Below are 23,104 nucleotides of genomic sequence, written 5' to 3'. Positions count from 1 at the left end.
GTTTTAGGAGGAACCTTGAGGATCTGCTAGCCGAGAGACCCACCTCATATCTTCATGGCTCTCTGATCTGCTGTTATATAGTAGGCAACCAGTAAATATTTTCTGAGTGTCTATTTGAATTAATCAAGTGTCCTCCTGACAAGCTTGAATGTAGCTACTAATTGAAGGATGGCTTCCTTCCAGGGCAGTCTTCTCCATCCTCAGTTATCCCAATTAGCAAGCCTTCCTTCTGCTCTCCTGTGCTTTCAATCCATCCATCCTAGCACTATTTCTTAAGGCCCTAAAACAGAAACTCAAAGTTGACTTACCCTTCAGCTACATTCCTTTGTGTTTTTCAAGAAATACTCTACTAGTTTTTCAGTTAGTTTTTCACGTAATCCACTCGTGACTTCTGCTTGGTTATCTGCTCATGAATCATTTTCGTTGTAGCTGTCTAAACAGACCTCTCCATGTGTAATTTCCCATAAAGTGTAGCTCTGAACAGTGACTGGAGTATAATAACTGATCTGGTGGTCTGTAAAATCAGACTGAAGTGTGGAAGTCTGTTCAGATCTGTATGGTTCTGTACCTGTCTTGGCTGTCAGGGCGCCAATTACACACCTGCGTTTTCTAGCAGGCCTCTAATTAGGTTGAACCAGTTGGCAGTTTTGAGTCGTGTGGTGGTAGTTCAGTTATTAGAAGCAGCCAGAGGATGTTCAGAGCTAAGTCTACTGAGCAAAGTGGATAGTAACATTTCATTTTTGCTGTGAAGATGAGGCGTTACTCAAATAATCGGTAGGTTTTTATTTGGTGGTTCTCAAAGGGCTGTCTATTTAAAAATACAGGGCTTGTCTTAACTTCTGCCTGGCTCCTCAGAGATGATTAGGGGCTACAAATGGCAATCTCGACCACATGCCCCTTAACTAAGAGTTTTACTACTTTTAATTAAGAAGATATTATATGCATGAATGAACGTGAGATCAAAGCTTGGGGTCCTCATGACTCTTACTGAGCTCCCCAAATTTCTTGCCATCCCCCCAGAGTCCTCTGAGGTCTGGCGTCTGAGTTGTACCTGAGGAAGTAAACTTGAGGGTTAATGATTGAGGTGACAAATGGATTTTATGTCCACAGCCCCCTCCCCTCCCCTCCCCTCCCCTCCCCAGTTTCCTTGAGTCAGTTTTTCTAGTATCTATACTAGTAGATGGCAGTTACCCAGAATGACTCATGATTTCTCATTTGTTCATCAGTCTCTAGTCCGTGTGATGCTTGCTCTTTTACTGGCACGCAGGGAAGTCTTGAAGTTAGCTCTTGGTGGGACTTTAGGAAGAAGAGTAAGTCTGGAGTTGGATGTAGGGGATGAGGAAGAGGAAGACAGCGAGAATGATGCTGGGATTCTAGCTTGTGGCTGGTGGAACCATTCATAGATAGAGAGAATATTGAAAGGAAGACCAAGTCAGGCATGACATTGATGAGTCTGGTTTTGGCCATGTTGAGTTTGAGGTGTCTTTGAGAGATCCAAGAAGAAATATGACATATGTGTCTGGATCTGTCAGCTCTGATTCTTAGAGAAGTTACAATCAGAAAGAGAAATTTGTGAATCACCTGCAAATAGGTGGTAATAGGATAATTTCGGGACGTAGTATATAAGAATGAGGAGGGCAGAAGCCGTTAAATTAGGCTTAGATGAAATCTCATATTTATTGGCTGGGTAGAGGAAAGTGAATTTAAAGACAAAAAAAATCAGACCAATAAGAAGAGTAGGAAGAAGTCCAGGAGATGAATCTATAGATAGACACTAAGAAAAAAAAGAAAAATAGTATTTTGAAAATAAGGGAATGGTCAGTACTGGTGAATGTAGCTGAGAAGCCAAGTTAGATCCTTAAAGAATACCCTTTGCATTTACATAGATGCCTCTGATAAGATGAATGGAATCATTTTAGCAGGTGAATGAAAAATCCCAAGTTGTTACATTTGTGTATATAAACCACCACAGTTCCAAAACTGGCTGTAAGTCACATCTCAAGGAGAAATTTCCTGGATATTCACACCATCGCAACCTCATTTGAATCAAAATGCAAACTACTGTGATGATAATCTCGAAGATAAGGGGACCTTTGTTATTTATGAGTTCTGGTGAATTTAGGAATTTATTGAATTTCTACCCACCCTTCCCAAATCATACTTGATATTCCTCGGCTCAAAAGTTTCCTAAGACTCCCTTTTGCTTACAGTATGGCTCTGTCTTATGTATTGTTCACCAAGCTGCTCCTCCTGTTTCTTGCCTTATCCCCAATAGTTCCTCAAATAGCTCCTGTGAATGGAATCCTATGTATCTGCTGTTCTGTGCCTTTTGCTATGTATGTGATTAATTTTTGCATTCCTGCTATAACAAATTACCATAAACTTAGTGTCTGAAAATTACACAAATCCATTATCTCACAGTTCTGTAGGTCAGCAGCCTGGATAGAGCATGGCACAACTAGGTTTAGGGTCTCACAGGCTGAAATCAAGGTGTTGGGAGGGATGCATTCCTTTCTGGAGACACTGGGAGTTAATCACTTCCTCAGACTCATTCAAGTTGTTGGCCAGAACGAGTTCCCTGTGGTTGTAGGACTGAGGTTTCCATTTCCTTGCTGACTTGTCAGCAGGGGACGGGTCTTTGCTCTTAGCGGCTGCTCACATTGCTTCTCACACTTGCCTCGGGCCCCCTTTCAGCAATGGCAGCTTGATTCCCCCTCAAGCTTTAAACCAACTTCCTCTTCTCTCCCGTTTCTTACAGTTGAGCCCTCTGCTTTTAAGGGCTATTGTGATGAGATTGGGTCCACCCTGATAAGCTAGGATAATTTCTCTACTTTAAAGTCTGCAGCCTTAATTAAATTTGCCAAGTCCCTTTTCCCAGAAAAAGCAACATATCTGCAGGTTCTGAGGATGAGGACATGGGCGTCTGACGAGGGAACATCATTCTGCCTACTCAGCATGCCTGTCTTCCTCTCTGCCCCCTGGTGTGCTCCCCCTACACCTTCAAATTCCAGCTGAAATGTCCCCTCCACTCCGCACACTGAAGTGATGTTCCACATCCAGGAAGAATCAGTTACACCCCTGCTGTGTCTCCTCAAGCCTCTGGCCATACTTTTAGTTTTATCATATTATTTTATTCCTATCGGTGTATTTGCCTCTACCACAAGGATATAGACATTTTGAGGACAGAAGTGATGATTTCTTCATCCCTGTGTCCCCACTGCTAAGTTCAAGGCTGGCACGTGCAGCAAGTGCTCACTTCACTGGACTGAACATGGAGTTGCCACCCATATTCTAGAATATTCCATTTCAGTGACCTGTTAACCTCTTCTTCTTTTCACCTTTCCCTGTCTCTTCCTTCCTGCTCCTTCCCGCTACTCCACATCTCCCTGGAGTGTGGAATGTGTGTCTACACTCACAGAAGAAGTGAATCAGAGTATTGAGTTCCCTTGTTAGATTTTATTCGGCCCAGTATTTTACACCATCCCCAAGTCCCTGTGAGGCAAGCAGCAGAGAACTGGGATCTGCAGACCTTTGCTGGGCAAGCTTTTCTCCTTTGAGATATTTTAGCTAATCCTTTCAAAGACATCTTGTGATAGGTATGACCTTTTCCCTGTTTCACTGAGGAAAACGAATTATGGAGAGGTCAGAAGCTTGCCTGAGGTCCCAAGATGCCCAGTCAGTGGGGAAATGGATGCTGTGAGTCTAGGCCCTGGGTTTCTGGGTCCACGGCTCCTCCTTCTTGCCTCAGCTCACACGGTTTTCACATTATTCTCTCTGCCTCCGCGGAGGCCCCATGAGGGGCCTCCTGACATCTTTGTCACAGGCAAGTGTGAAGTTCAAAGATGACCTTCCATGTTCCTCCTCCCACGGTGCCTTGTGACTCCTGGATTCTTTGACCTGGGTTCAGCCACCTCTATCCCAGCAGGGACTTGCAGATACAGCTGGTTTTTGCGGGCTCTGCACCTCAGTGTGTCAGATCCAGCTCTGTGAGATGCGTGAAGAATCCGACAATAGGAGAGACTCCGCCAGAAGAGAGAGACGCACACACAGCGTGAGCAGAGGCCTGGTAGGTCTCCTCAGAGAAGCCCTGCCTGTGACCCGAAGCATTCTGAATACAGAAAGGAAGTGTCCAAGGGAGAGGGAAGAAAGGAAAAGAACAGAAGGAGACAAGGGAGAACATTTTGCCTTAAGATGTAAGACAGCAAGCTCCTGTTGGCATCTAGAAAAAGAACTGTGCCTTGGGTTTGTCATAAAAGATTTGTTCACATTTAAATTGTAAACCTCCTCTATAATAGGCAACTTTGAGCAGGTTTTTAATTTTTTTTTTAATTTTTATACCAGTAAGAAGTTGTCAGGTTTTTAAAGCTATTTTTCTTTTAATTTAGTTCAACTTATGGCACACTGGGTCATCCTCTATGTAGCTTGTTATAAGTTGATGGAATTGTCTGATCTGGAGGGCACCCTACCTTCACCCCATTTGGGGACGTGCTCATGTAATATTGGCTACCCTCTCTCACTCTCACAGCCTACGGGTACTTCCCATGTCATAGGGAAATGGGATGTAACATTTAAATGTTGCCTCGGAAATTGCATCCAATGGTGTTGATGGCATGAAAGGAGAGATTAAATTGTCCAGTGTTTCAAAATACCTGTGTGTATAGTTTTGCAAGCAGTACAACTAAAGGGGTGCAGTATTCTTAAGAGGAAGGCCTTCTCCCAGGTAAACACCAAATCCCTTGATCTTGAATATTTATTGTAGCAAACTGATCTCCCTGGCTTTTGTCTGTTCTCCTTTTAATCCATTCCGGCTTTAAAATAAATACAATCCATCCAGAATATATGAGATGATATTCATAAAACTCAGTCATCCAGCTTTTTAAATATGTTTAGATTATATCCAACTTTGATCATTGCTCCAGCGTTATGAGTACTTCTGGCTCAGGGACCAATACTGCATCTGTGCATGAACTGAAGATGCCCACGGATTGGGGGAGGGTGGCTGGCTTTGCAGACTCTCCTTGGCCCCGAGAACCTCTCTGTCTACTGCCTAGGGCACTGCTGTAGGCAGGGACCAAGCATGCCTGGATGAAAGGAAGCCAGCCGGTTGGGTTTCCTAAGGAACAGGAGCCTTTTGTGGAGTTGGATAGCTTCTAGGAACTCAGGTGTGCTGGAAGGATGATACATGAAAGAAATGGCAATGTTAACATGAACTTGGGGGTGGAGGTGGGACAGCGCAACGAACAGCGCTGGTCAGAGCTGGGAGGTCCTAGTTGTGATCTTAGCGGTTCTGACTGCCTTTCCAGACGTTCCCACCCTGACGTCACCCCATATACTGAATTAAAAGTTCGTTTCTCCCCTTGCCTCACATTCAAGGTTTTACCTTTCACCGTCCAGCTCCTCAGAACACAGGCGGATTCTTGAGAAAACGTAATCTCTCTCCCGATGGCTGTTGGAATCTGACATGCTGTTTGGAGGCAAGCAGAGCTCGTTTTGAACTCCAGCTCTGCCACTGGGCAGGAATTTTTACCTCTTTTTTAGTTTCTTCATTCACGAGGAGGAAGAAGGTCCGATCAGCAGAGGAGGCCGTTTATTAAATGTTTACCTGATGCAATAATTGAGTGAGGAGAACACAGAGATTTCCATTTAATTGATTTTGGGAACAAAATCTGTGTAATTAGTAGATACCATTATCTGCATCTTACAGATGAGGAAATTTGAGATTTACTAAGCTGGAAGTAATTTATGGAAGTAATGGCAAAGCTGGGATTGAAACATGAGTCTAGAACATGACTCTCGGTTACTGTACTAGTTTCTTATGGCTGCTGTAACAAAGAACCACAAATGGGTGGCTTACAGCAGCAGAAATGTATCCTTTCTCTGTTCCGGGGGCCAGGAGTCCAAAATCAAGATGTCAGCCAGACCGTGCTTCTTCTGAAACGTGTACGGAGAAACCTTCCTTGCCTCTTCTAGCCTCCGGTATTTGCTGGCATTCCTTGGTGTTCCTTGGCTTGCAGATGGATCGCTGCAGTCTCTGATGTCCTCATCACGTGTCTGTCTTCTCCTCCCGTGTCTGGGTCTACCTTCCGTCTTCTTAGGAGTGTAACACCGGTCCTATTGAATTAAGGGACTCTCCATCCTACTCCAGTACAACCGTGTTTTAACCAATTACATCTGCAATAACCCTATTTCCAAATAAGATCCCATTGTGAGGTGCTGGAATTTAGGACTTCAACATACCTTTTTAGGCGACACAGTTCAACCAGAACAGTTATTATAGTATTGAAATAAATGCCTGCAGGTTTGTCATGAGGAAGAAACGGGACATAACACACTTGAAGTATCTGGCCCATAGTAGACTCCAGGAAATGCTACTGTTCCCAAAAATGTTATTTTAGGAGATAATACCTTAATCCAAAATATATATTCAAAAGGTGGGAATTGCAGGCAAGGTGACTGGGTGTTGAGGAAACGTTTTGGGGGCATGGAACATTTTGGATCACTTTAAAATACAATTACACCAGGAAGGCAAGAGCCTAATTGGTCTTGTCTTTCCTTTAATTAATTTCAGACACTGTAACTGTTGAACCACAAGCCCATTTCTCATGTTCTCTTCAGCAGTATTTTTGGCAAAATTTTTAAAAATAATAAGGAAAAGTAAAGATGTGAACACTTTTCTTCTACCAGATGATGAATTGAAATTCATTCTGTAAGGTATTCTGTAAGGGGGAAATACACAAAAGCTAGGGACGTGTGTGATCCTGTTTGAGTTCTGCCTTGGTCAAGGAAGCATGGTCCAAGAACCAGAGGACAATTACAGAGTGATTTAAAAATTTCACCTGAGTTTCTAACTTACTAAGAAAGAGGGAAAGAGTCCATTGCCCTAGTTCTTAGAATTCCCATTCATTTCCCTCACGCCCCAAGACCCTCTGCTTCTTTCTCTCCCAACTCCGTCATCTCTTTCGCTACAGGGCTGGCCTGATGTCTCTTGTCCCCTCCTCCCTGCCTTTCCAGCAGTCTGAGTAAAAGTTCTGGATGGCAAGAAACAAACTGGGCAAAATTTACAGGCTTTTTGAATAAGCAGAAGAAAGGACAGGTTGGCAATAATCAGGCTTATTTCGTCTCCTCGCATAGGACAGTGAGTTATCTTGGGGTTGAGATAATGTTAAACTTGGTTCGTGTACCAGTTCTGCTAATTTTCCAGGAGGCTCGAGATAGAGGCATCTGCGGAGCATCAGTTTGCCACTGTTAGAGTATTGTCGACATGCAAGGCACTATGCTAAGCACTGGGGAAGTTCAGTTACTTTTTACAGGGACAGAGCTACTCCTCAAGTTTAAGGCTTGAACGCACAGTGGGTTTCCAGAGCCTCCTGGGTGTGCCAGCCCTCAAAGTCAGCTCAGAGCAACAGGAGCTAGGAGGCAAATACTAAGGACGGGTGGATCGTTCTACCCAGGATTCACTGTTCAACTTGAAGAGATGTTCTTAAGGTGTGTGTCACAGGCTCTTGAGTAAAGTTAGAGACCTCGTGAATCACAAACTGGGATAAATTTCGAAAGAATTGTTAAAAAGATACAAGAATCAGATTCTAAAATAATTTCAACTGCCTGGAGTAATGGGTCTGTTCCAGGAAGATTAAATTTAAGAAGGATGTGTGTAATTTCATGAGTATTGGTCCAAAGAACACTCTGACTGCCAAGTCCATGAAACGGCGTGGGGAGCATCATTTAGAAGCGGCCCCCTGAACTGTGGTGTGGGGTTGCAATTTGCTGTTAGATCAGTAATGGTCATTCGTTGGTGTGATGACAGTACAAATGTAAATATAATCTGAGTCATCCTTGGTGTTCACAGGATGGACCAGCTACTTCTGGAATGTTTTGTTCAGTTCTCTTTGGGCTTTAAGAGAAAAATTTTTAAATGATAGTTTGTTTGCTGGACAGGAAGCTGAGTAGCAGAGACAAAGCTGAGTCTCTACTGAGAAAGGCCCACTTGGCCTGGAGAGAGAAAACCATCTGTTGGGTGGCCACAGGTCAGAGAATATAGTCTGGCTTGGTGTGGGTCCAGAGGAAAGAAATAGGACAAAGGGTAGATGATGTGATAAGATTTCAGTTGAGAAGGTCACTTTTAAATGTGACCTGTATCTCAACTAAGATTTTCCCACCAGTTCAGGTGTTGGAAGCCCGTTCCTCCACCTGTGGAGACATGACGTTCTTCCCGAATTTGTATGCACCTACTTGCATGGTTCCAGATAATACACTTACAAGGCTTTTATGATCATAAAGAACTTTACTGAAGATTTGGAATGATGAAGAGATTTACACTACAGCATTTAAAAAATACTTCAAGTTCAGTTTTATCTATTACTATTTTTAACTATTCCTTAGTCATTTCCACAACTTAGAGCCCAGTATCCCACCCAGTTGCTCAGTATTCTTTTCTTCCCTCTTCTCCCGTTTCTCTGCTCTCTTTTTCCTGTAGAGCTATCTAGCAGTGTCTTTTCTTATCTTGTGTCCCACCGTTTCCTGTCTACAGGGTCTCTCCTTCCTCACATAACAGGCTTATCAGGTGCCTTAGTCCTTCTGGGCTTTTATAACAAGAGTACTATAGACTGAGTGGCTTATAAACGACAGACATTTATTTCTCATGGTTCTGGAGCCTGTGAAGTCCAAGATCAAGGCGCTGACAGATTTGGTGTCTGGGGAGGACCAGCTTCCTGACTCAAAGAAAGCTACTTTGTCTGTATGCTCACGGGGTGGCAGAGGTGAGGGAACCCTTTGGGGTCCCTTTTATAAGGACTCTAATCTCATTCCTGAGGGGTCCACCCTCATGGCCTAACTCTCTGGGCGGTCTCCAACATGACCCTTCCTTCTGACAGACTATTATTCTGTCTTTAGCACTACATTGTGAGTGGTCTCATAAGAGCTCAGCGTGGACCATAAAGCCACTTGGCCGGGGCCACTGTTACGCTGATTTGCATTATTTGCTTAACAAGTATGTGTTGAACCTTCCCATGTGTCTTTTATGGTGGTTGGAATGTGACATAGGGAATAATAAGATGACACATTCCTTATGGAAATAAGAATGTCACTGCTATAGACTGAATGTGTGGGTCTCCCGCCAAATCCATCTGTTAAATCTTAACCCCCAATGTGATGGTGTTTAGGGGTGGGGCCTTTGGGAGGTGATTAGATGATGAGGGTAGAGTCCTTATGAATGGGATTAATGCTCTCATAAAAGAGGCCCCGGAGATCTCCCTTGTCCTTGTACCGTCCGAGGACACAGCAAAAGAACAGCCATCCGTGAACCAGGAAATGGGTTCTCACCAGACACCGAATCTGCCAGCACCTTGATCTTGGACTTCCCAGCTTCCAGAACTGTGAGGAATTTCTGTTGTTGACAAGCCACCCAGTCAATAGTATTTTTGTTAGTGTGGCGCTAGCAGACTCAGGTACCATATGGCAAAGGAGGTGTTCGTGTGTGTCTCTGAGAAAGACCTGTGGTGGATATTTAGTGGGGAAGAAACATAGTAGGTACCTTGACTTACTCCATGCAAGGATCCAGACTTAGGTGATTTGCGACTTTCGCCCTTAAAGATGTGTGTGTCTAGATTCCTCTTCTTCCCTGGTGGATCATGGGATTAAGAGCACAGTGGCTAACGAATCCTAGTGCGTTGGTGTCCTGCTTGTTTCTGCTCTGTGGCTATTTGCTGATTATGCTTTCACACTGTGTACTTATCAATAACATTCATGCTCACGGAGCCTGCAGGAAATCATTAAGCAAACTTGATGATTCCAAGACCTTACTTTCCAGGAGAAAAGGCAGGCAGAGCAGAAAGGTTGCTCTCAATTTTCTTTTTCTTTTATTGCTATGAAATGCCCTCTCTATGGCAAGAAGCAATACTAGAGATATTAGTGTGGTTACACTAGCTTTCTTTTGGTTGTTTTTATAAGGTGTGTCAGTCTCCATCTGTATTTGTTTCCTAGAGTGTCTGTAGCAAATTACCACAGATGTGGTGGCTTAAAATAAGTAAATATATTGTCTCACTGTTCTGGATCCCAGAAGTCTGAAATCACCTGGCTGAAATCAAGGTTTCAGCAGGGCTGAACTCCCTCCAGAGGCTTTAGAGGGAGAATCCCTTCTCGCTCCTGGTGGCTGCCAGCATCCTTGGCTTGTAGCTGCATCGCTCCAGTCTCTGCCTCCTTGATCACAGGGCTTCTTCCTAGTCTGTGTATCAGATGTTCCTCAGGGTCTCTCTTATAAGGATACATGTGATGACATTTAGGGGCCACCAAGATAATCCAGGATAATCTCCACATCCGAAAATTCTTAATTTACTTACATCTGCAAATACTGTTTTTCCAAATAAGGTAACGTTTACAGATTCCAGAGATTAGATCCTGATTTCTTTGGGGCCACCATTCAGCCTACTCCACTAGTCTTTTATTTGCAGCCTTTCTGTGCCTTGTATTTAAGGAATGTCTCTTGTAAGCAACTTAAAGTTTTTCTTTTTTTTTTTTTTTTTTTTTGTGGTACGCGGGCCTCTCACTGTTGTGGCCTCTCCCGTGGCGGAGCACAGGCTCCAGATGCGCAGGCTCAGCGGCCATGGCTCACATGCCCAGCCGCTCTGCGGTATGTGGGATATTCCTGGACCAGGGCACGAACCCGTGTCCCCTGCATCGTCAGGCGGACTCTCAACCACTGCGCCACCAGGGAAGCCCTTAAAGTTTTTCTTTAAAAACAAAATTCAACAGTCTCTGTCTTTTAATTGGCATACTTAACTCATTTATATTTAACAGAATTGCCCATTTATTTAGGTTTAAGCCAACCATCTTACTCGTTGTTTTCTATTTGACCTATCATTTTATTTTTTTCTCCCCTTTCTTGCCTTCTTCTGGATGAATAAAATATTTTTTTATTCTCCACTGCGTTTTCTTGTCAACATCTCCTGTGTGTGCTTTTGGATAAGGAAAACTAATTTGCATCCAGAATCATAGTTGCAAAGGCCTCTAGGAAATGTATCATTCAGCCTTTCTACCCCTGCATTTAGAAGAAGTTTGGAAGGGATTTGAGAGAGGAATTGCACAGCATTCAACACACATAGTGGGTTGACAGGGCTGTGACACTTTTTTTACTTTCTCTGTCATCATTACACAGCAAGACTCACTCTGTGTTCACAGCCTTCCCAGAGGGGAACAAGTGGCTTGGAGGGGATGGGTGGATGAATATAAGCCTGGGAATTGAACTTAGCAATAAATAAACATCACATTAGGATACCTTTATATTTTTATAATACTTCCGTAGTTTGCTGAGTGGGCTGAACTGAGGAAATGATTACTTGGCTTCTGTTCTGATTTTGAAGGGCTGTCGGGATGTCTAGTAAGGTACTTAATGAATGGGAATAGAGAACACAAGTCAGAAAGAAATTGAAAAATCTTTTCAATCAGTAGGTGATATGGGCAAAGACTGATAAAAGGTGTACACATCTGGTTTGATGGGGTTGAACATACACTTTCTTTATTGTGTCTTTGATGATGAGTTCTGCCTCAATTTTGGATGGAAACAACATACCTCCACAAGTTAGAAATACACTTAATTTTAATTTTGGTATAAAGCAGATGAGAATGGAATAAAGCATGGGGGTGGGGGTGGGGTGCAGAATTAGATCCGGGCTCAATTCTGTTCCAAGGCAATTTGGTACAGAAATTGCAGCCTGGTATGGTGCATCTCATTGTGATTCTCCATGTACTAGCAGAGGAGGCTGAATAATTTGCCTTAAAATACAACCCAGAGTGGGAGTGAATATGAGGATGGTTGCTGTTACCCAGAGAGCAAACAAGCCTCTGAAACAGGCTAATGATCAGAGTGGTCCTTGCCAGCCCTGGTATTTCCTGTGGTGAGTTTTAGTTAAGCAGCTCTCAGGATGACACACATTTAAGAAGACTTCCAAAGGCAGCTTTGTGGAATGCAGCCTGCCCACATCCTCTGCTCTGCAGAATTCTCAATGAGGAGATGCTCCCCTGAATCAGCACACGAGTCAATCTTTACCCTCAGTGTCAACATTTGGGGTAGGTTTTTCTGAATTTGATGTTATTTGGAGATTTCCTAGATCACCATTTTATAATTATAAAGAAGTTGCTAGAAGTAGAAAGAGTTTATATAACATCTCCTGGACAAAAGTTTGACATACTGTTTTCTCAGCCAAGATGCATTCCCAGTAACGTATACTCCTATTCTCTACTTCGTGTGTTGAAGAGTCCACATTTCAGAGGGGGCTAAGTGATATGTTTCTGGCCAAGAAACTGTAAGAAGTCTTGAAGAAGAGTTTCACTTACTGAATAAACAGCAAAGTCTCAAGAAGAGGTCTTACAGCTTTTTTTGTTTTTACTGCTTAGAGGGTATGTGTGATGTCCAGAGGTGCAGCAGCTATTTTGTGACTGTGAGGATGCAGGTTACATATGTGTTGAGTTTTCTGTTGCTTGCAGCCAAATGCAGTCCTGTTTCATCCAGTTAATTGAAAATTTTAAACTTTTTTTTCTGTATTCTTCCTCTTTCACATGGATACTCCCTCAGTGACACAGTTCCTCACGCATTTTCTCCCATACATCCCACCTGCACACAGACACACACATGGGCACATGGACCCATCGACAGATCAGTCCCCAACCCTTACCGTCCCAGTGTTTAAAAAATTTTTAAATGTGTGTCAGGCATATATTATTTATGTAGTCTAGATTTCTTCGATTCAAGAGGGGAGGAGGGACTTCCCTGGTGGTGCAGTGGTTGAGAGTCCGCCTGCCGATGCAGGGGACGCAGGTTTGTGCCCCGGTCCGGGAGGATCCCACATGCCGCGGAGCGGCTGGGCCCGTGAGCCATGGCCGCTGAGCATGCGTGTCCGGAGCCTGTGCTCTGCCACGGGAGAGGCCACAACAGTGAGAGGCCCGCGTAGCGCAAAAAAAAACAAAAACAAAACAAAACGGGAGGAGAAGGAGGCCAGTCATATCAGAATGAGATGACTGAGTCAGGGTTACTAGCATCAGCCATCTCAGTTTCCCTGGGTTTAGGGGGCTTCCCAGGAGGTTGGACTTGCAGCACTAAAACCAGAAAAGCCCTAGGGGTGATCAGTCACTGTCCACTGAGAAGCTTGCTCTGCATAGAAATGGGTGTTTGCCGGATCTTGTACTTCTCTGTGATGGGTTCTTGCTGTGGACATGAGGTTTCCCCCTTCCCCCTATCCTCTCCCCTCAGCAGCCAGGAGGTCTACTCAAACCCATACTCTTTGTTAAAGTAATTGATCGAGGGATGCTTAGAACCTAGGCCTAACGCCACTCTCTTGCTACAGTAACTAGTTCATGGACAGGTATTTATCTAATGTAGTCCAATCAAAGTGAAGTTTAGGACCTTTATTTGTTAGTTGGGTAGAATGAAGCCATCCTTCTTCTACTGAATTGGAATAAAAACTGAATATCATCTTGTTGGTGCCGACAACCATTTTGCAGCGAAGGAAAGAATTAGTCCTAGGAGGATGCCAACAGGATCAAAATAGAGCCAATATATGGAAAGAGGTTTCATCCTTGGTAATAGCCTTAAGCTGCCTGATAAAGCCTTGCCTGGGGCACTCTGTAACATAGACCTTTGAACTATATGAGTCAATACATTCTCTTTATTATTCAACCAAATTTGAGCTGGGTTTTTTCTATTACTTGTTTTTAAGTATATTCTAATGGACTGTCCATAAAGATCTATGGACCAGGTCAGAAAACAATGGTTAAATGGCCTTCCTTAATATATTCCCTTTGATACTAGTTTCTTGTGGAAAAGTAAACTGGTATTCTGGTTTTCCACATTAGTTTCTTTAGCTTATTTAATGTGAACTGTGTACTTCCTCAGGATACTGACAATATTTAGTTTCTGACCTTGTCCTACTGGGGACCATGGTATATTTTCTTCTTAAAAAATTCAATTTATTTAAACTGAAAAAAGAAAAAAAAACCCAGTTCATATATATAAGTACAATCAGACTCCATCTAGCCCCTCCTACACAGCTTCTGTGATGCCTTAGAGAGAGCTTTCTTTTTGTTTGAAAGGTCTAGATTCAAGCTATATATATATAGAATATGTGTGTGTGTGTGTACATATATAGGCACTGTATCACATATTTCTAATACGTATATACACACACACACCATGTGCGCATGTACATTTATTCCTAATATATATTTCTAATATTAAGCCTTTGTTGGTGTATGTATTGCAAATGCCTTCTTACAGATTGTAGTTTATTTGCACTTGCTGTAAAGTTTCTTTTATTGAACAGTACTCAATTGTAATATAATCAAAATTAATGGTTCCTTTTATGGTGAGCCTTCTTCCTATCTTCTTTTTTTTTTTACGTCTTTATTGGGGTATAATTGCTTTACAATGGTGTGTTAGTTTCTGCTTTATAACAAAGTGAATCAGTTATACATATACATATATTCCCATATCTCTTCCCTCTTGCGTCTCCCTCCCTCCCACCATCCCTATCCCACCCCGCTAGGTGGTCACAAAGCACCGAGCTGATCTCCCTGTGCTGTGCGGCTGCTTCCCACTAGCTAATTTACATTTGGTAGCGTATATATGTCCATGCCACTCTCTCGCTTTGTCACAGCTTACCCTTCCCCCTCCCCATATCCTCAAGTCCATTCTCCAGTAGGTCTGTGTCTTTATTCCTGTCTTACCCCTAGGTTCTTCATGACATTTTTTTTTCCTTAAATTCCATATATATGTGTTAGCATACGGTATTTGTCTTTCTCTTTCTGACTTACTTCACTCTGTATGACAGACTCTAGGTCCATCCACCTCATTACAAATAGCTCAATTTCGTTTCTTTTTATGGCTGAGTAATATTCCATTGTATATATGTGCCACATCTTCTTTATCCATTCATCCAATGATGGACACTTAGGTTGTTTCCACCTCCGGGCTATTGTAAATAGAGCTGCAATGAACATTTTGGTACATGACTCTTTTTGCATTATGGTTTTCTCTGGGTATATGCCCAGTAGTGGGATTGCTGGGTCATATGGTAGTTCTATTTGTAGTTTTTTAAGGAACCTCCATACTGTTCTCCATAGTGGCTGAACCAATTCACATTCCCACCAGCAGTGCAAGAGTGTTCCCTTTTCTCCACACCCTCTCCAGCATTTATTGTTTCTAGATTTTTTTGATGATGACCATTCTGACCAGTATGAGATGATATCTCATTGTAGTTTTGATTTGCGTTTCTCTGATGGTTAATGATGTTGAGCATTCTTTCATGTGTTTGTGGGCAGTCTGTATATCTTCTTTGGAGAAATGTCCTATCTGCTTTAAGAAAATGTTTTCTACACACAAGGACAGAAAGATACTCCTCTATATTTTCTTTTTTTAGGCCTTTTTTGGACATTTATATCCTTAATCTATCTGGAATTGATTGTGTATAATATGAGTAAGTATTCTAAGTGTTTTTTTCGCATGTATACAGCTTTTTTTTTTTTCTTTTTTTCTGCGGTAAGCGGCCCTCTCACTGTCGTGGCCTCTCCCGTTGCGGAGGACAGGCTCTGGACGCGCAGGCTCAGCGGCCATGCCTCACGGGCCCAGCCGCTCCACGGCATGTGGGATCCTCCCGGACCGGGGCACGAACCCGCGTCCCCTGCATCGGCAGGCGGACTCAACCACTGCGCCACCAGGGAAGCCCCATGTATACAGCTTTTCTAAAAATGTGTCTGTAATGAAGATCCACATGCATAACTCCATTTCTGGGCTCCCACTCTGGCCCTTGGGGCATTGGCTCTTCTGTTGGGTCGTGTGTGCTGGGGGCAGGTGGGAGGTGAGTGCTACAGTGCGTGGGATGGCACATCATTCTGAGCTCCCGGTATCCATCCATGCAACCCCTCGTCCCTCATATCCGTATTTCTCTTAAAACCCTGCTGTGGGGAGATTTAAAAATACATCGATGGGGCTTCCCTGGTGGCGCAGTGGTTGAGAGTCCGCCTGCCGATGCAGGGGACGGGGGTTCGTGCCCCGGTCCGGGAAGATCCCACATGCCGCAGAGCGGCTGGGCGCGTGAGCCATGGCCGCTGACCCTGCGCGTCCGGGGCCTGTGCTCCGCAACGGGAGAGGCCACAACAGTGAGAGGCCCACGTACCGCAAAAAAAAAAAAATACATCGATGTCTAGTTGTCCCTCCAAAATGTCTCTTTTAATTAGCATGGGGTGGAGCCTGTGAGTTAGTATTTTTCAAAAGCCCCCCACCCCCAGGACTTCTCCTATAAGTGCAAGGTCCAGGAGAGTTGCTCTAGGGTTTATATCCAGAGATGAATTTGAGTAGGGAGCCGGGACCGCGCTCTGCTCGCTTGCCATCTTAGGATGGTTTTAAAATTAACTTTTCCCGCTGATTACAAACATAGTGCGTGTTCATTGCAAAGGAAACCAAATGTACAGGAAACGATTTTTGAATAAAAAATAATTCATATTTGTGTAGCTCATTTTCTACATTTTGTTCAAGATTTATCTTGGCATGTGTATGTGTATTTATGTAGTTAGAATCATCTCGAAAATAACTATGGACGTTTTTCTATAACATTCTTAATTACTTTAAATACTGTTAAAGAGTCTATCTTATTATAATAATTATTATAATGTATTATTCATACATATACTTATCCTGTGAAATCTTATTTGATTGTGGTTAGGGATTTATTATTTGTGGTGATCGTAAGTGCTATTTTGGGGTGGACAAGAAACCATGTTGTGGGCATTACAATTGCGTGGTTTATAGTATTGGGTCCAGAGGCCGCGAGATCTGGCTTCCAGTCCCAGCTTTGGCATTTATCAGTTGCATGGCATGAGGGAAAGTATTCTCATTATTACTGTTGAAAATGAGGATAATGTTAATCCGTCCCTCATAGGCGTTAAGCGGGGGCAATAGGAATTGCTTAAAACAATTCTGAGCATATACCAAGCACCTGATGAATTTATGCACAAAATGTCCAGGCAGCAGCAAGGGCGGCCCTGCCCTGCTTGGCTCAAGGATCTCTATGGTTTGCCTGACCTATTTCTCTGGTAGTAAACGTTCCCTGGGAGGGTGACAGTCACCAAGATGAACTCTGTCATTGTCCTGCTCAGTAGCCAGTGCAGAGCTTGCTGGAGAGCCCTGTTTGTTCGAAGGCGACAGTAACAATAAATATGCCAGTTGCTCTAACAATGGATGCGGCTGGCTGGCTCACATTTAGAATAATGGTTCCCTAGGATTTCCTTTTCCTGTCCTAAAAAGGTCTCTGCAGTTAAGAGGGAAATGCAACTTCTCAACTATGGAACCAGGTGTGCACACATGCCTGGGGGGTGTTCCTGCTTGGCTCTCCATGTGCTCTTGGAGCCCACAGGATAGCAAAACATGAAGGAACAGCAAACGGAATAAAGAGTTGGTGTGGCCAAATTTTCTAAGTGGAAGTGAGGGAGCCGTGGAAGAAGAGAAGAAGCTCAGTGAGGAGAGGACAGCTCTGGGTTGGATTGTTGGGCTGTGAATCTGCTTGCCCATCCTGAAGAGGTCACCTCTGGATCAGAGAGTAGCATCTGAGAAATGTTTGACACATCGTCTAGAATTCAGCCTTCTTGAGGGCAAGGGGTTTGTCTTCTTACCTAAGTGCTATTTCCCCAAGAATTTAGGACAGTGCGTGGTATGTGGTAGGTGCTCAAATCATTTGTTGATTGAATGCTCTACCACTGCCTATCATAACACCCAAGGGGCGGTGAAGAGAAAAGAAGTGCTTCTCGGAACCTAATTTGGACCAGCAAGGAAGACCTGGTAAAGAGGAAGCTTGGGGGAAATGAGCCAGGGGGTAGCAACCTGCATGTAGCGCAGTGGCCAGATGAGGCTTTAGAAAACAGATTTCAAAAACTCAAAATATGGTAGTGAATTCGAGACCAGAAATAAAAAGATGACAATCCCAAGAGCAGGGAGAGGCACTTAAGAGTAGAATTCTGCATCTCTGGTCATGACCCCAGGAAAGAAAAGAAACATGATTTAAAGAGACACAGGTGGGTACATAGCAAACTTTCCCAAAAGTTACTGAATAGATTTCAAAGAATCTAGGGGGCAAATCTAGGGGGCAAATGCAGATGTCCATGAAACAATGATGGGAACCTACAACTCTAACCCTAATCGTAAGTCCAGAATGAAGGCAGGTCTGCAAAATGTGTGAGAGCCAGTAAAAATGTCTTTCGCTTGTTTGTTTAAACCTTTTGTCATGTGCAAAACCAGACTGTGGGAAGAGTAGTTTGGTTGCTTGGATTAGACCAGCGGTTCTCAAAGTATTGTGCCTGGACCCAGGAGTATCAGCGTCACCTGAGAACTTGTCTGAGATGCATATCATCAGTCCCCATCCTGGATCTGCGGAATCAAACTCTAGAGCTCAGTATTGTGTATGTTTTTGTTTGTTTGTGTTTTTGTGGTATGCGGGCCTCTCACTGCTGTGGCCTCTCCCGTTGCGGAGCACAGACTCTGGACGCGCAGGCTCAGTGGCCGTGGCTCACGGGCCCAGCCGCTCCACGGCATGTGGGATCTTCCCGGACCGGGGCACGAACCCGTGTCCCCCGCATCGGCAGGCGGACTCTCAACCACTGCGCCACCAGGGAAGCCCAGTATTGTGTGTTTTGATAAGCCCTGCAGGAAATTCTCATGCACACTAAGGCTTGAGACACACTGTATTAGAGCATTAACCCCCCACCCTACGTATGAAATCATCTGGAAAGCTTACAGAGAAAAAAAATGTTCAAGCTGTACCCCAGACTGATTAAAACAGACTCTCTGGAGTGGGGTCTGGTCATGGATCTGTTTTATAAGCCCGTTGGTGAATCTAATGTACCATCAGGGCTGAGAATCAAATTCCAGTTCAAGTACCAGGACAGTCGTCCCTGGGGATTTTATTAGAACTGCAGGACCCTGGGCCCTACCTGCTCAGCGTTTTTAAGAAGCTCCCCAGGTGACTCATAGACACATGAAAATTTAAGAAGCATTTGTATAAGATAAAAGTAGGAAAGAAATCAGAATTTGCACCTTGCCTCCACTTTCTCTTTACTCATGGCTCTTACTAACTTCTTTTAAAGAGGAAAAGTATAGGACAGGAAGAGGCAAGATAAACACCTGGGCATGTGAGACATGAAACGTGATGAAGACTTGGTACCAATGAAAGGCAGATGCCAGGCTGGCCATGTGAATGAGAGAAATGTATATTCTGTAAGACAGGTGGTTAAGTTGCCCACACTTCTTTGGCCATTAATGGCACTACCCGTTGGCCAAGCAAAATGGCCAAAGAAAATAAATCCGCTGGGTCACAATCAGGGTCAGCAGCCAGTGTGTGAGCCCAGGCCTCGGGGATGAGTTTGGGAGTGTGAAGGTACAAGGGCTGTCCTGTAGGTTCCTAGACAGGCCCTGCCCTCCCCCGTCCCCTTAAGGAGTCCCGAGGGATGGGGACATGCTCAGGGTCTGGAGGTGGTGCCACAGCCAGAACTTCAAAGTGGGGAGACCTTGGGAATCATTTGTGAACTTGATTGGATTCCCTGGCAGGATTCTAGTAAAGACATGAGCACAATGTATTCTTAACAATCGAGGAGAGAAAAAAGCCAGCCCAGGAAGCCACTTAAGATTTATGAAGTGCGACGACAGATGGTCTGACCTCTCTTTTGTGATGGAGAGTCAGGGACCTGCTGTTGACTTTCACAAGCTGGATTTTGCTCTGGTTCACTTCTCTTTCTCTCCTCCCTCCCTTCCTCCCTTCCCACAGGGTGATTATTCCTGCCATTTTGGGGGGGGTTCTAGTCTCTAACTGGAGAAGTGACCACAGCTGTGTCTGTGCAATGCTGATGAAGGCACTGATGTCGGTCAGGTCATGGGTTTCTGGCAGAAGCCTCCAGGGCCCTACCCTGGGTGCTCTCATCGCCCAGAATGGTATCACCACCTTGGCTGAGGATTGGTAAAGCAGGCCCATCACCGCCACAGCAGCAGGCAGGATAGAGAATCGATATGAATATCAGAATCTAAACAGACAGTCGAGAGGGGGCGTGATAAATCAGTTACCTAAAGATTATTTCATTTATATTTATTTTTAATTTTATGTTCTATTCAAGTAAGAGCAACAGAGCTAGATGGCTTGAAAGTTGGAATTTGCTTAAATTTGTGATACTTTTAAGATTCCCAGAATACACTTAAAGCAAAGATGACATTATTTTAGTTGCAGTGAAGATACAAGAAGGTCCCAAAGGATCTTCACCGAATGAAGCGGTGAGTAGAATTTCACCCGAAGGTAATTTAGAGGGGGAAAATGTGAAATAAATAATGTAGCAGCAGCAGCAGTGGGTCAGAGGATCTGCGGGATTTTAGTCCATTGGCGCCTAATTGCTTTCGTGTGTGTGTGTGTGTGTGTGTGTGTGTGTGTGTGTGTGTGTGTGTGTGAAGTGGCGGCTGAAAGCTCTGCCGGATGCCTTAGGCTGCGTTCATCATTGACCGCAACAAAGCGATTCTTCTTCCCCTCCTGGCCCCCAGGCCACCCTGCAACATTTTTAGATTATTGTGTTCAGACTTGGTTGACACATTTTGATTATGAAGTTAACCTTGTGGAACAAGTGTACAGAGAGCGGCCTGATTCATGAAAAGACTTGAATCCACGTCTTACTCCCATTGTAAAGGGGAAGACGTGAAGGACCCTGGGGTGTGGGTCTGCAGATTGCAAGGCTGGAAAGTGGTAGAGCTCAGTGCTCTAACCGAGGCTTTCTGATTCTGAATGCAGGGCCTTCCTGCTGTAGCATCTCCCTGTCATTTTCCTTCCTCCATCAGATGAAAGGGTTTCTGTTGTAGAATATCCCACTATGTGGACAATTTCCCATGTCACTTCCTAGGAAGACTGGTTCATCTTCTGATGAAAAGCAATCCCTCCTAATAGTAATAGCTTCTCCTTTACTGCTTAGGCTGAGTGTCAGGTCTTCACATGTCTCCTTTCTCTCCCTCTTGGTCACTGGAGCTTTGTCTGTTCTTACAGATCCAGCCTCAGTCCCTCTGGACACAGAGCCTCTACACCCACCTGCCTGGGCTCCCCAGCCCTCCTTCTGTATTCTCCAGCTCGTTAGCTTCATCCTCTCATTCTTTCTTGGACTGGTTCCTTCACAAATATTGATGGAGTGCCTATTTCTTGTCAAGCACTTCTGAGTACTGGGATATTATAGTAAGCAAAGCAGAGAGTATCTCTTATCTCCTAGATCTTACTGCAGAGGGGAGTGACAAAAACAAAGAAGCAAATCTGTGAAGTCAGATAATGAGGTGTTGTTAAAAAAACAACAGTAAAGCAGGTTGATGGGTTCACTGCGATGCGGGGGGCTGCCCTGTTCAATACGGTCAGAAAAGACCTCTGGCGTGATGATGTTTAAGAAGAAACTGGAAAGGAGTGGGGAAGTGAAGCAGGCAGATACTTGGGGAGAGAGAAAGATTGTTAGGCAAGAGAATAGAGGTGGGATATTCTTTTTTCTCTCTTTTTTTTTTTTTTTTTTTTTTTGCGGTCCGCCGCCCTCTCAGTGTTGTGGCCTCTCCCGTTGCGGAGCACAGGCTCCGGACGCGCAGGCTCAGCGGCCATGGCTCACGGGCCCAGCGGCTCTGTGGCATGTGGGATCTTCCCGGACCGGGGCACGAACCCGTGTCCCCTGCATCGTCAGGCGGACTCTCAACCACTGCGCCACCAGGGAAGCCCAAGGTGGGATATTCTTGATTTATTTGAGGAAGAGCCAGGGGGTATGTGTGGCTTGGGGCGAGTGGACGTCCCTTTTGCTGCCTGCTATTGACAACGCACCCTTCTATATGCTCATGTATTAGAAGTAGTTCTAATAACACTGTCCTACGGCGTGACAGACACACTTGAACTCAACTACTGGGTTAGGAACGGGGATTGTGGACAATGGCTGGGAACTGCATTTTGAGGATGAAATAAGTTAATGTATATAAAGCATACATTGTAATGCATATGATACGGATGAAGCGTAGAATGCATGTAAAGTATGTGATACATAAAAAGAACAGCGCCTTGTATGTAGTGCTACGGAAGCTTTAGCTTCGTGCCCTATCATCACCTGAGCACCGTTACCTCCATCCTGCCCTGAGAATCCAGGAGCAGAGCAAAGGTCTTCGACCGTAGCTCTTTCCAGTCCTAAGTGGAGTTACTTTTGTTATTTCCTGTGCGCTCTTGGTTCTACATTATCAGGAAAGGCTCTTACGTAACTTTTTTGTGAAAATTATTTCTACCACGTAGCCAGAAGGCGGCCTGGCTTGCCCATGCGTTATTTTACAGATTCCATTTCCACGTCTGGAATGAGAAAGCAATACACACAGTGTTATTTTTAAGACAAAATGTAAAAACCGTGTTGGTGCCGACGTGCCTTGTAGGAGTGCTGGTCATAATAGCTAACGTGTATAGTAAGTTAACCAAATGCCAAGCACCGTTCTAAGCCCTTCCATGGATTCTCTTAATCCTCCCAGCCCCGTGAGATAGGTAGTAGTAGTAACTTGTTTTCCAGTTGAGGAAATGGACGCTTGAGAATGTTTCTAGAATATTTCTGTAACTTCCTGCAGGACAGCTAGCAGGAAGGGGAGCCAGGTTTTTTAGTGCATAGTTTGGCTCTACAGCTTGAAAATGTGGATAATCCAAACTCATTGCTGCTGTGACGTGCGTTCCTCCCCATGGTCTGTTCTTTGAAGGGTGTTTCAGAGATAGGAAAACCCGGGAGATAGATTCATTTTTCTCAGTCCGATAGTGAAATGAGTTTTCTCTTCTTTGCACACACGTTACCCGAGCCAAGGGAGCTGAGGGGCGGCAGGAAGAGGTCACCAGATGCCAGAGGTAAAATCAGGTGTGGGCTTTATTATTCACAGTAGAAAATGAGTCACAGATGCGCAGTGGTTCCTTGAAATCCATTTTGGATTTGGGGGTCCAAGCCTGAGTGCTAAGGACCGATGCCACCCTCTGCAAATAGACATTATTTTATGTTCCTGACACCCAAGTTACTACGAGTTGGTCTGTGAGGGCCTTTCCTACTGTTGAATTTTAGTAAC

Source organism: Neophocaena asiaeorientalis, unplaced genomic scaffold (assembly GCF_003031525.2).
Source record: "Neophocaena asiaeorientalis asiaeorientalis breed wild unplaced genomic scaffold, Neophocaena_asiaeorientalis_V1.1 scaffold325, whole genome shotgun sequence".
In the NCBI taxonomy this organism is placed as follows: domain Eukaryota; kingdom Metazoa; phylum Chordata; class Mammalia; order Artiodactyla; family Phocoenidae; genus Neophocaena; species Neophocaena asiaeorientalis.
This window is presented reverse-complemented; position numbering follows the sequence as displayed.